Genomic DNA, 11543 nt, shown 5'->3' on the forward strand with positions numbered 1-11543 from the left:
GCCACTGTCCTTTAGTTGGCACTTTGTTGTTACATGGTTATCTCTTGCCAAAAGGGTATTAAAATATTAAGGGGTGAAAAATATCATAATAGAGATAATTTTCTTAGATATTTGCTATGTATGTTGTTGTATATTTTTAATATTTTGTGGACATTTTGGAAAGGAAAATTTAAAAAAAAAATAACCGTGTGAAAAACATTAATTAATTAATATCATTTATAATATAAAAAAAATAAGATTATACATGTCATTGTTCAACTTTTTATATATATTGATCCATTTGTTATAACTCGGCCTCAATAAGAGTCTATGAACTCGAAAACTGAACAAAATTCAAATAATCTTGCGCAAGTTTAAATCAGCGCAAGAATCACTCTCCATAAATCTCTTTACACAAATTCAAACGGGTCATTAAGACACAGTTATTAGATAATTGGCGAAAATTTTTTAACGGTTTCAAAAATAATGATAATCGTCTACAAACGCAATAATTTTATAAATACAATAAGACTTAATTGATAGAGGTACGTGATTCACTCTAAATATTATTCTTATTACTTTACAATTTTACTAATTTAAATGTTGAAGTACTTAGGTATCTACTGCTGCTATTTTTTAAAAGAGTCGACGTATAATTCATCCACTCCAAAAAATTATCTTTTTAAATTTCTAATACATATTTGTAACTAATAAACGAAAAAGAAAGAATTAGCTAGTTAATGTTTAATTAAGACTTCAAGACATATAATTGTATATGGAACATTATTTAATAATATGAGAATGTATAATTATTAAATATATAACTAAAATGCAATTATTTGAAAAAAGTATTAATATTTAAGTTGTATTTTATTAGAAAATAAATACTAGAAAGAAAAGTATATATGGAGTTCTGTATTTAAAATAACCTGAATAATTATTTGTAATTATTAATTAAAAATTTTCGCCTATTTATGTTTTACATATATACGACTAATGGATTAATAATAAGCATTGCTTTCTGTGTGTTATTGATTCACATTTCTGTTTATATTATAATAATTAATTTGAAATTAGTTGATAAACGATAAACTTTTTTAGTATCATAAGCAATAAGATTGAGTTTAAATATTGGGAAAAATATTTATTAAAAAGAACAAATAAATGATTAAAAAAGATATAGGTTATTAGAAACAGAAGAAATCAAACCAATTAAATATCCCAAAATTAGACATTAGAAATAGTCTAATTTGTAACGATGTTTTATTATTGTTTCTTTCTTAAAAAAAAAAAAAAAAAAAGAAGAAAGTGTCCTAAGTGGCAAAATAGCTGATGACACATTGTTCAACTTTGTGCTTTTCTATCTTCACAATAATATAATTCGCATATGACATTACACATCTTCTTTAATTTAATTTCATATTACATTTAATTCAATTGTATATTAATTTTATATTTTTCAAGCAATCAATTTTAATCTCTGCAAATTACAAAAGGATTATTCTAACGGAAAATAAACTTTAGGGATGATTTTGATTAAAAAAAAATTATGGATAAATTTAATTTTGACTCTAAATTATAAAGACTAAAAGAAAAGTTATCTCTAAAATTAATATTAATATTACTTATTTGATAAAAATATTATATTTAAATTTATATAAAATGATATATTTAATTCTATTCTTATAACAGAAGTAAAAATTTTACTTTTTTTAGGGTTGGTAAAGTATTTTTAAAGGAAGGCTAATTATAAAGAAAGACATTAATTAAAATGTAAATTCTGGTGATATTTGAATTTTCGTTGAATCATGGCTCCCTCCTCTTTACTCTTTTACTGTACCACTATCTGCGGTACTACTATCAGATAGTTACCATTTATTATAGGTAAAAGACTTATTTTTGTCAAATAAACGGCAAAATCAAGTATTAATCTCAAATCTTTTTTTTTCAAAAATTACTCAGTAAATCTTCTTTATAACTCCAAGAGAAGGTAAATTAAAGACACAATTCAATGGGTGATAAACAAAGAAAAAACATATGATGTTGCATCAGGGTACAAGATTATATTGCTTATCAATTTTACCATACCTACTCTGTTGAATTTTGTCCGAACTTCATGCAACAGAAATCAATTTGGAGCCATTTATAAAAGTTGAAAATCTCTCATAAGATTTTGTTCTTTGCGTAAAAAATCCTACATGGTAAGCTTCCTGTTCTGCTTTTCATCGACCAACGGTTCCCATCTATTTCGGCAACTTGTCCAATCTGCAAGTCAGTCCCAGAATCACTTATGCACTGTATATTTTTCTGTGGAGACGCTAATCTAGTGTGGAAGAAGAATTCTTTGTCTTACCTCATTCCAGATCCTAGATGTTCCTTCTTTTTCAATTGGTGGAAGGATTCGGTGTTACAAACTAGATTTCAAGGAACAAGCTCTCAAAGAGCTCGACTAGTTTTGATATAGCTTGGAATATTTGGAATGAGAGGTGTCGGCCAGTTTTCGAACATGTTCAGGAGCCTTCGAAAAAAGTGTTAGCAATATCGCTTAAGTTGAACTAGGAGTTATCTATTTTATCTTATGTATAGTGCCCTAATATTTTTTTCATGTTTTTTTTTATATTATTTTTTTCTTACAATTTCACATGTTCATGAATAGTTGATAATCCCTTTTTTATTTCTTTTGTCCTGATTTTTGGATATTATATTTATTTTTTTATCGAATAAAATACAATTATTATCTTTAAAAAATAAATAAATATGCTATATGACGTATATATATCCAGAACATACTGGTGTTCAAACTTATCTACTATATGACATATATGTTTTTACAAATTAATGTTCATGAACAAACAAAAAGATCAGACTCAAAAATATGGAACCGAAGTGACCGCAATTGATTTTCCTTTTGGGATTAATTAATATTACAATTATTGCTGGAAAACTATGAACCATGTAAATTGTGATAAAAACAAAATATTCAAAAATTAGAGAAGACAGTGAAAGTTTGTCATTACCTTTTTTATTAAATCAAATTAATTAGTTAGTTTGTTTTTCATTTCAATTGTTTCAAAGTTATGATGTACACGCTTTTATGTTTTCTCTAAAATGAGCTTTAAATAAGAACCCTAGCTAGTGTTTTTAAAACAGCGTATTCATCTTTGATTTGTATATGAATATCATTATCATATATATTTTGATATTATCCAACCTTTAAAAACATTATTATTATTTTATAATTATATACAATAGGCATTAACCGTAAATATTGACATGCATACATAAATTATTGTATGTATCACTTATAATTAAATCAATAAAAGACTTCTAATAAACGGTTACCTAACCGCTGCAAAAGATAACGCTATGGTGATCAGTGAATTTTTAAAGAAAAGTGAATTTTTTTTAAAAAAAAATACACAAAAAAATGTGTCATATATATATTTTATAAATTTAATAAAAAAATTTACTTTTCATCCATTTTTTTTTACGAAAAAATTCTCCTTTGCAAATTCCAAAAAAAAACGCCGCTATATAAAATAAGGTGATTTGAATATTTAACTGCAATTTCCTCCGACCAGCTTAAAATTTTCGTTTATGATGTCTGTAATAAGTGTATATAGTTCATTAATTTACTAACTGATGATGCAAATAATTTGTAAGAAAATAGGGTTATATAATTCTAATAATTACAATTTTCGGTCTAACAAGAAATTGAAAGAATTATACTTCTTAATAATTATTTTTAATTTAATTAAGATTATATGAAAAGATAATGTGGTTGAAGAAAAATAATTTAACAATTTAAGGAATCAAAATTAACATAAAATATAATAGTATATATGTCAAAATTATCGACACTATGATATCCGACTATCTTTTTATTTATTTTTTTAGTAAAATCACACAGAAAATAGTTAAAATATCAATTAAGTTCTTATAAATTTTTATTGGATATTTGAAAATTATTAATTAAGATAAAGTAATATATCTCTCTCTTTGGACGATTATTTAGCTAACGTATAAGATTGAAACTAACCGTAGATTGTTTCGTTGACTTCTACTTGAGAAATGTTTTTCAAAAAATTAGTATTACACTACAAAACTATATATATATATATATATATATATATATATATATATATATATATATATATATATATATGTGTGTTTTTTTTGTGGCTATCTATTATCTAAAACAATACCTATTTTGCTCAGTGAATTATTATTGGAAGCTATTTTTGTTAGAATTTTGTGGACTTTTGATTATTTTTACATATAATTATATACTATGGTCTATTATTAAAAATTTCAACCTCAACTAAAATAATTTAATTAATAATATTGAATATGCGCTTATCATTATATGTAGATATATTATAATGATGGGATGAATTAGAAATTAATAATAATGTTCTACTGTAACTGATTTTTTTTTCTTTTTCTTTTTTCTTTTTATAAAACTCGTACACACTAATAATAATTTAGAAGATCAATACCCAACTTAATTAGAAGACAAAGAATCAAAGATTCAAATATAAGTAAGTTTCTACGGATTCAACTTAATTTGTATACTTTTGGTAATGTTTAGTTCTGAGTTTTGCTTTGCCTTTCCATTATATTGGTCACTCAATCCTTATTCTTGGATTAAAGGCCATTTGAAAAGCTTTAAAGTTATTTTTTTTGAGCTTTTCATTTATAAAAAATAATAGTATTAATATTTAGTATAATTTTTAAAATTAGATTGTAATTTTTTAAGATACTATTTAAATGCTTATGAAAAAGTTAAAAAATGACTTCTTTCATAATAATTTTTTTTATCACATTTATTTTAAAATAAATAAGTATTTTTAGAACTAAAAAATTAAACACAAAACAACTTATTTATAAACTACTTTTAATATTATTTAAGTTATTTTTTTAAAAGGGAGCTTAATTAAATTGTTTACCCAAACAAAGCCTAATATGTTTACGCAATATCATAAAATTTTCAATGATAATTTCAAATAAGATTAGTTAGCTAATTAAGACGTATAAGATTGAAACCCTAGCTAAGTTAGCTAAATCTTAGTATTTATTAATTGTTGTAATAATTAATGAATGTTAAATAAAGTAAATTCTGGCTATTTTTTGTTTACTTAGCATTACAGTATTGAAAAATATTTTTCGCAAATTTGTATGTTATCAATTATAAAATAGTAATGTTAGAAAAAAATAGCTAGAATTAAACTTATCTTATTTAATATTTATAACAATTAATAAATATTAAATAAAATAAATTATGTTTATTTTTTGGCTAATATTTTTAGTTACCAAATATTTTTTATTATAGACTTAGGACTATAATCTCTAAAATTAAGATAAAATAGCTAGAAGGTACGACAAATAAGATAGTAATTTATTTTTTTTTATGACTGAAAAAAATAAAAGACAAAGAAACAAAACACAAGCCAAGCCAAACTAATTAGAACTGATAGCCTCAAGCACTAGAATTTGCTTCAAATTTATACTAGACTTGATCCAAGAAACATGAGTTGATTCACTTCTTGCTCCAGATTCAGTCAACCAGTCAACAATACTGTTAGCTTCTCTTAGAATTAGATGGAACTGGACTGCCTAGTCTTTGGACAAAAGATCTTGGGGTTTTAACACAATATCCTTCTTCCATTTGTTTTGTGACTAGTTATATTACTCAACACAAGATAAATATCAAGCGAGTCCGTATCACAAATAACATGCGTGCATCCAATTTTTCAGGCTATCATCAGTCCTTACTAAGATGTCAGCAGCTCACAACGACAAATAGATCAAACAAGAAGAGCACCTGAATGGCCCACCACCCATCTCCCTTTATCATCCCTCAGAACAAAACCAAAACCAACTCGCTGAGCTCCCTAAAGAACACTGGCATCGCAACTGACCCTGAAAGTGTCGTTGGGTGGAGACTCCCACTTGAATTTTCACTGAATATCTGAATAGATAAATCGGTTGTACTGAAAATTTATAAGATCAAAGTTCATATTTTTAGTTAGCATCGCCATTTTTTATCGAATCAAACTTCACGCAGGTTAAAAACCTCATAATATTAATTAATGCCTCCATATCCATCATATTTTCGATGCGAAGAGGTAGTCCTTATTCGATATGTCCTGTTTGATTTAAGGAGTTAAATCAAACGATCTTCTAGTTTTAATGAAAAAAAATAGAAGATATTTTTGATTACTTTAACCCTATCATAATTTCTAAAATAGTATAAAAATTGATTCAGAATAAGCACTGCACTTCTTACAAATATCATTGCTGGATGTTAACTTGCGAATGAACCGAAACGCATAAGGAGGGATAGCATTGTGAAAGGAAAGCCAAAACAAAAACTTAGATTTTTTTTCGGATGAAAGTCTTCCAGAATTAACTCCAGTCTTCACTTTTCTCCTATTGAAATTTTCTTTTCGCCAACCAAAAACAAAAAATATACTAAGATAGTACTTAACATATGAAACAAGACGTCTCTTTTCTTTTTTGTACATCCATTATTTGAAACAAGACTTGACCAACATGCAACACCATTTGGTTCAATTCATTATATTATTTTAAGCTATTTTTTGGCTAGCTCCTACTTCCTCCTAGGTTACACAAATAATGAACAATATTGCTTGACAAATTATTGTGACAATTCAAAGTGGTGTTTTCACCAACACTATCCATTGCAACCATGCTTTTTGACGGATTTACAATCACATACATATTACCATTTTACATAGTATATAAAGGTATGCTTTTTTTTTTGCTTTTTTTTAAAAGAAGGATCTACATATATCATTGTTTCTCTTTCTCTTCTTTTTTTCCTCTAAATATCTTTGTACTCTTACCATGTGTTACCTAATGTACCAGCTTAGCAAGTAGTTAGTCGAATTATTAGTTGTAGTAACAAGTTTAATTAGACAAGTAACCTAGCACTAATTGATTAGTTAGTCGTAATGGATATAACAGAATTTAGTTAATCCCTAATTATTCTAATTCAGCTGGTTAGATGGACACTATATATAACTAATTGTTGTAACAGTGTTAATTTAGATTCATCATTCTGTACATTGAGCAAATTAGAACTCTCATTTTTTTAAACAAATTTTCATTACCCTTTTATAAATCAATATTGATCGTAATATAGAAGTTTAAAATGTACATGAAAATGAAAATGAAATGTTGGAATATAGTCTTTTGATTTGAATGTTCAAATTTTATACAAAAAGATCTTTAATTTATAATAAGTGATTATAGTTCAACAGTTAGATCGATATAAAAGTTAACTTTTATAGAATGATAAATAATATAATCTTATTTAAATTTGGAGGGGAGTAACTAAAAAATGGGCTAATTCTTACTTAATAACAAGTGTGAGGGATATATTTCACATTAGAGAAAATAAAAAGAAATAAAATCTATAAGATGAGAAACTTATAAACAAGGGCAAAATTTGAAAAAAAAAAAACTAGGGGGTAAAAAACTTCTGTCAAAGTCTATTCTAATTCATTAGTCACTAGTCCAAGATGTTGAATTTGAAAACTAAAATCTTTATGGACGAGATGAGAGTTGAATTGGATAAAATTAAGATAACTTAGTCAATTGACTAATTATTCTTATAAAAAATTTAGAAAGTCTACTTGATCACTGTTGATTAGGCTGTCAGATGAATCAGTTCAATCTATTTAGGTCTGACTATTTAAGTTCGTGAGTTAAATAGGTTGGACCATTTAAGGCCGCTTTATTTGCAAGCCATAATTTTTTAGTTCAAATAGTTTATAGTCGGCCTAATAGATTAATCGAGTTGACCTATTTACTTTTTTATTTTTTTTTTAAAAAATAGTTTGATAAAAAATTATTACTTTTAGATCAAAAACCTTAAATAAATCGTATTTTTTAATTGATGAGTCGAATTTTCGAATCAAGTTGAAAGAAATATAAAAGTGTTACTTTAACCCGTCATTCTTTTCGGATGAATCGGATTCAGTCCGTTTAACCCAAAATTTAAACGTGTTTAATTTTAGAGACAAAGTCCACCCATTTAAATAGATAAATAGTCTGACCTAATAGGTTTGCCCGATTTTAACGGTTTTATTGTTGACAAATTTAAACTCTATCACTACTTATAAACTTAATATTTTAAGATATTAAGTTAGTATGATATTCTTTCATCTTGTATTTTTTCACTTAAAAATAGTCTAACAGTCAAATTTTTTTATATAGTTCTAATTTTCAAGCATTCTTCGGAGAAAAAACTTTTCTAATTTTGGATACGTTCTAAAGAGAAAGTATAGAATTCTTAAAAACTTTCAAGGAATAGAAAAATAGCTAGCTTAGGCCAAAGCAGCAATTCCTATTATACGTTGAAAATCCACATATTTTCTTTGGAAAAAAAAAATATGATGAAGAGATTTATACAAGAAGAGTTTCTTTGGTTCAAAATTTTCAAGTGCAAATGGAATGAATTTTGGAAATTCGAAAACCAAATTTTTCATGGATTCACTATGGTTAGAAGAAAACATTTAATTTCGGTTCACCCATAAAAATAATGAATTAATCAACTGATCACTCGCGTTTAATTTATTCTCTTGTTAAATATTTTTTTTTTTGTATTTTATAAGTTATTGTGGCGATAAATGCACGTTTTAACTTCTTTATCTTTAAAGTTTCAAATTTAACTCGGCAACGTGGACCAAATTCCATCAACTTTTAATAATGCTCATAAATTTATTTGAAATTATCGAAAAAAATATTCGAAATTATTTTTTGGTCCCGAAAATAAAATTACAAGTGACATAGCATATGAGACATGTGAGAGGCATGTAACGTCACATACACTTTTACATAAATATTGAAAGGGAAATCATTGAAATCTCTAGAAATATAAACATTTATTCTTGAAAAGTTTTAAATGTGTTGAGAGTTATTTATAGAAGTTAAGAAAAGGAAGAAGTCAATTATAGAGAAAGGGATTTGTGTTTTACAGAACGGAAATGGTGGCTGCTGAAATTCATTACCGTTTTACTTTAATTAAGGAACATAAAATTAAAAATTTAAAAATTTAAAGCAGGTCATAATACATTAATATAATATTGAATATATGCAATTTCAAAAAAAAATGTTTATTACCATCAAATACCGTTGCATTTTTTCAATAATAACAGTTTGTTAAATTTGTCAACCTAATTATTATCACGGTCAATTCGACAGTAATTAGCGTCGATTAAAAAAAAATCTATTAGTAATTATTTTTTGATGAAATTTTTTTTTGGATTAAATTTTTTAAATTGTAATAATAAATTGGATGATAATGCCAACAATTTTGGACAAATTTTTAATAATGTTAAATACTTAGTGTATAGACTCTTATTCTTGCTATACATTTAATATCTTTTGAAACATCAAAATTTTATCTTTCTATAAAAAAATATTTCTAAATTGTTCTTAAGAAACTGGTTAAACAAAACTCATATAATATTATTAGAAAATTACATATTTTAAATCTTTTAATATGTAAGAACATATTTTTTTTTCACTTTTGATAAAGATATCCTTAAATTTAGCTGGGGAATAGTGTAGAATACGAAAATAGATTTTTTTTTGTGGTGAAATAAAATCTGAACAGGATAAATGAAATCTTAATTGTTCATTAATTAAATCAACCATACGAAATTTAAATAAACTCCACTAATTAAAGAATAAAGTAATTTATTAATTCTGATATTTTCATTATCAAAATGGGTAGTTTCTAGTTTCGTCTTGAATTATCTAACTCCAAAGTCCAAACTCTCTAGTTTGACAATTGACATTTCCCAAGGGGAGACTGCATTTATAAAACTGATATATAATCAAAGTATTATTTACTCATGTTAAATGAAAAGGTCATTTTTGGCTAGAAAATTGATCGTCCTTATAACCATTCCCAATTTCCAATAAGAATTTCGCTAAGGAGTTAATGAAGTATTTGTACAATGAACTATTTATTTAATTTAATATGAATTAAAAAATAAATATTTAAAATAAAATATTACTAATTTCTTAAACACAATACAGCCATACTATTCAAAATAACTATCTGAATATCAAGCATAATAAACATCTGATATCTTATTAAATCGAACATTCCTAAATTTTATTATACAGATACTCCATTAACTCCCTATACTTCTTCTTCCAATAAAACTATCTGAATAGTAAAAAAAATAAAAATAAAAAATAAATACAACTATCTGAATTTAGAAAAACGATATTTTTACTTCCAAATTTATTATTATCACTTTGTATCTGTGATATTTTTAAGAATTTAGTTATCATATGTTGTAAGAATATATATATATATTAAAGTATTTACCACTAAAAAATTGTAAATTTTTTATTTTAATAAATACAGTAAAAACTAAACTTTGCATTATTTTTTTAAAAACATTTCTTAATTGTTAATATTTTAACGACTGTGCTTTTAAGGTAAATATTAGCTAAATTTTACTTTTAAAGAGTAATGTTAGTGAGTCATTTTTTTATCAATATCAGCTAATTTTTTTTAATTATTTTATAGGTTTAGCTAATATATATATATATATATATATATATATATATATATATATATATTCTAAAAGCATATAATAATACTACTATGAATGAAATTTATTAATTTTTTAATAAATTCAAACAAATGTACTGAAAGTTTAAGCCTTTCATATTTTTAATAAAAAAATTTCTTAACTTTTAATCTCAATATTTGTCCTTAAGACACAAAATAGCTAAACTATTCTTATTTTATTTATCTTAAATTCTAGACTTTAAATTAAAAAATTTTAATTTTAAATACTAAACTATAAATTCTAAATCCTTCAAAAAACATAAAAAATTGACTAACATTAATTAACTAAAAGTTAGTTACTAAATTTCTTTTTTTTTTTAATTATTCAACGTTTTTATTTCTTATTTTTTATATTAGTAGAAATTTTGTTTATATACCATAAACTTAAAATAACATATAGTAATAAAAAATAGTAATAAAAAGGGATAATATGTGGTCTTAAATTTACACTAATTTTACATTTTTCAATTACTATCTATCTTCCTATTTTGAAGGAGTTCCTCAACGGTTCAGCAAGCCACTTTCATTAATGCGAAATCTGAAATTCAAGCTTATATTACGAAATTCAGCCTCAAAGTTCCTAATTACGACGAAATTTAAGACCAATAATAAGGTTTCTGGACCCTATCTTTGTAATAAATGGTCCCCTCTTCTCCACCATTACATTCAGCAGCCAATAGATTCAAAAGTGAAACAATAAAATCCTAAAAAAAATTATTTCGAAAAAAAAAAAGAAGAAAATGCTAGATTATTCAAATGTTTTAACATTTTAGCCAAACTACACAATTGAAGACAATTTTATTCAATTACATATGAATACTTAAGAGATCAGAATTTTAATATATTTACGCATAATAACTAAGATCTGAACACGAGACTTCAGATTAAATTATTTAGCATATATAGTCACCCATTAACTGACGTTTTGGTTGGTGATTAATTA

This window comes from Arachis hypogaea, chromosome 8 (genome assembly GCF_003086295.3).
Source record: "Arachis hypogaea cultivar Tifrunner chromosome 8, arahy.Tifrunner.gnm2.J5K5, whole genome shotgun sequence".
In the NCBI taxonomy this organism is placed as follows: domain Eukaryota; kingdom Viridiplantae; phylum Streptophyta; class Magnoliopsida; order Fabales; family Fabaceae; genus Arachis; species Arachis hypogaea.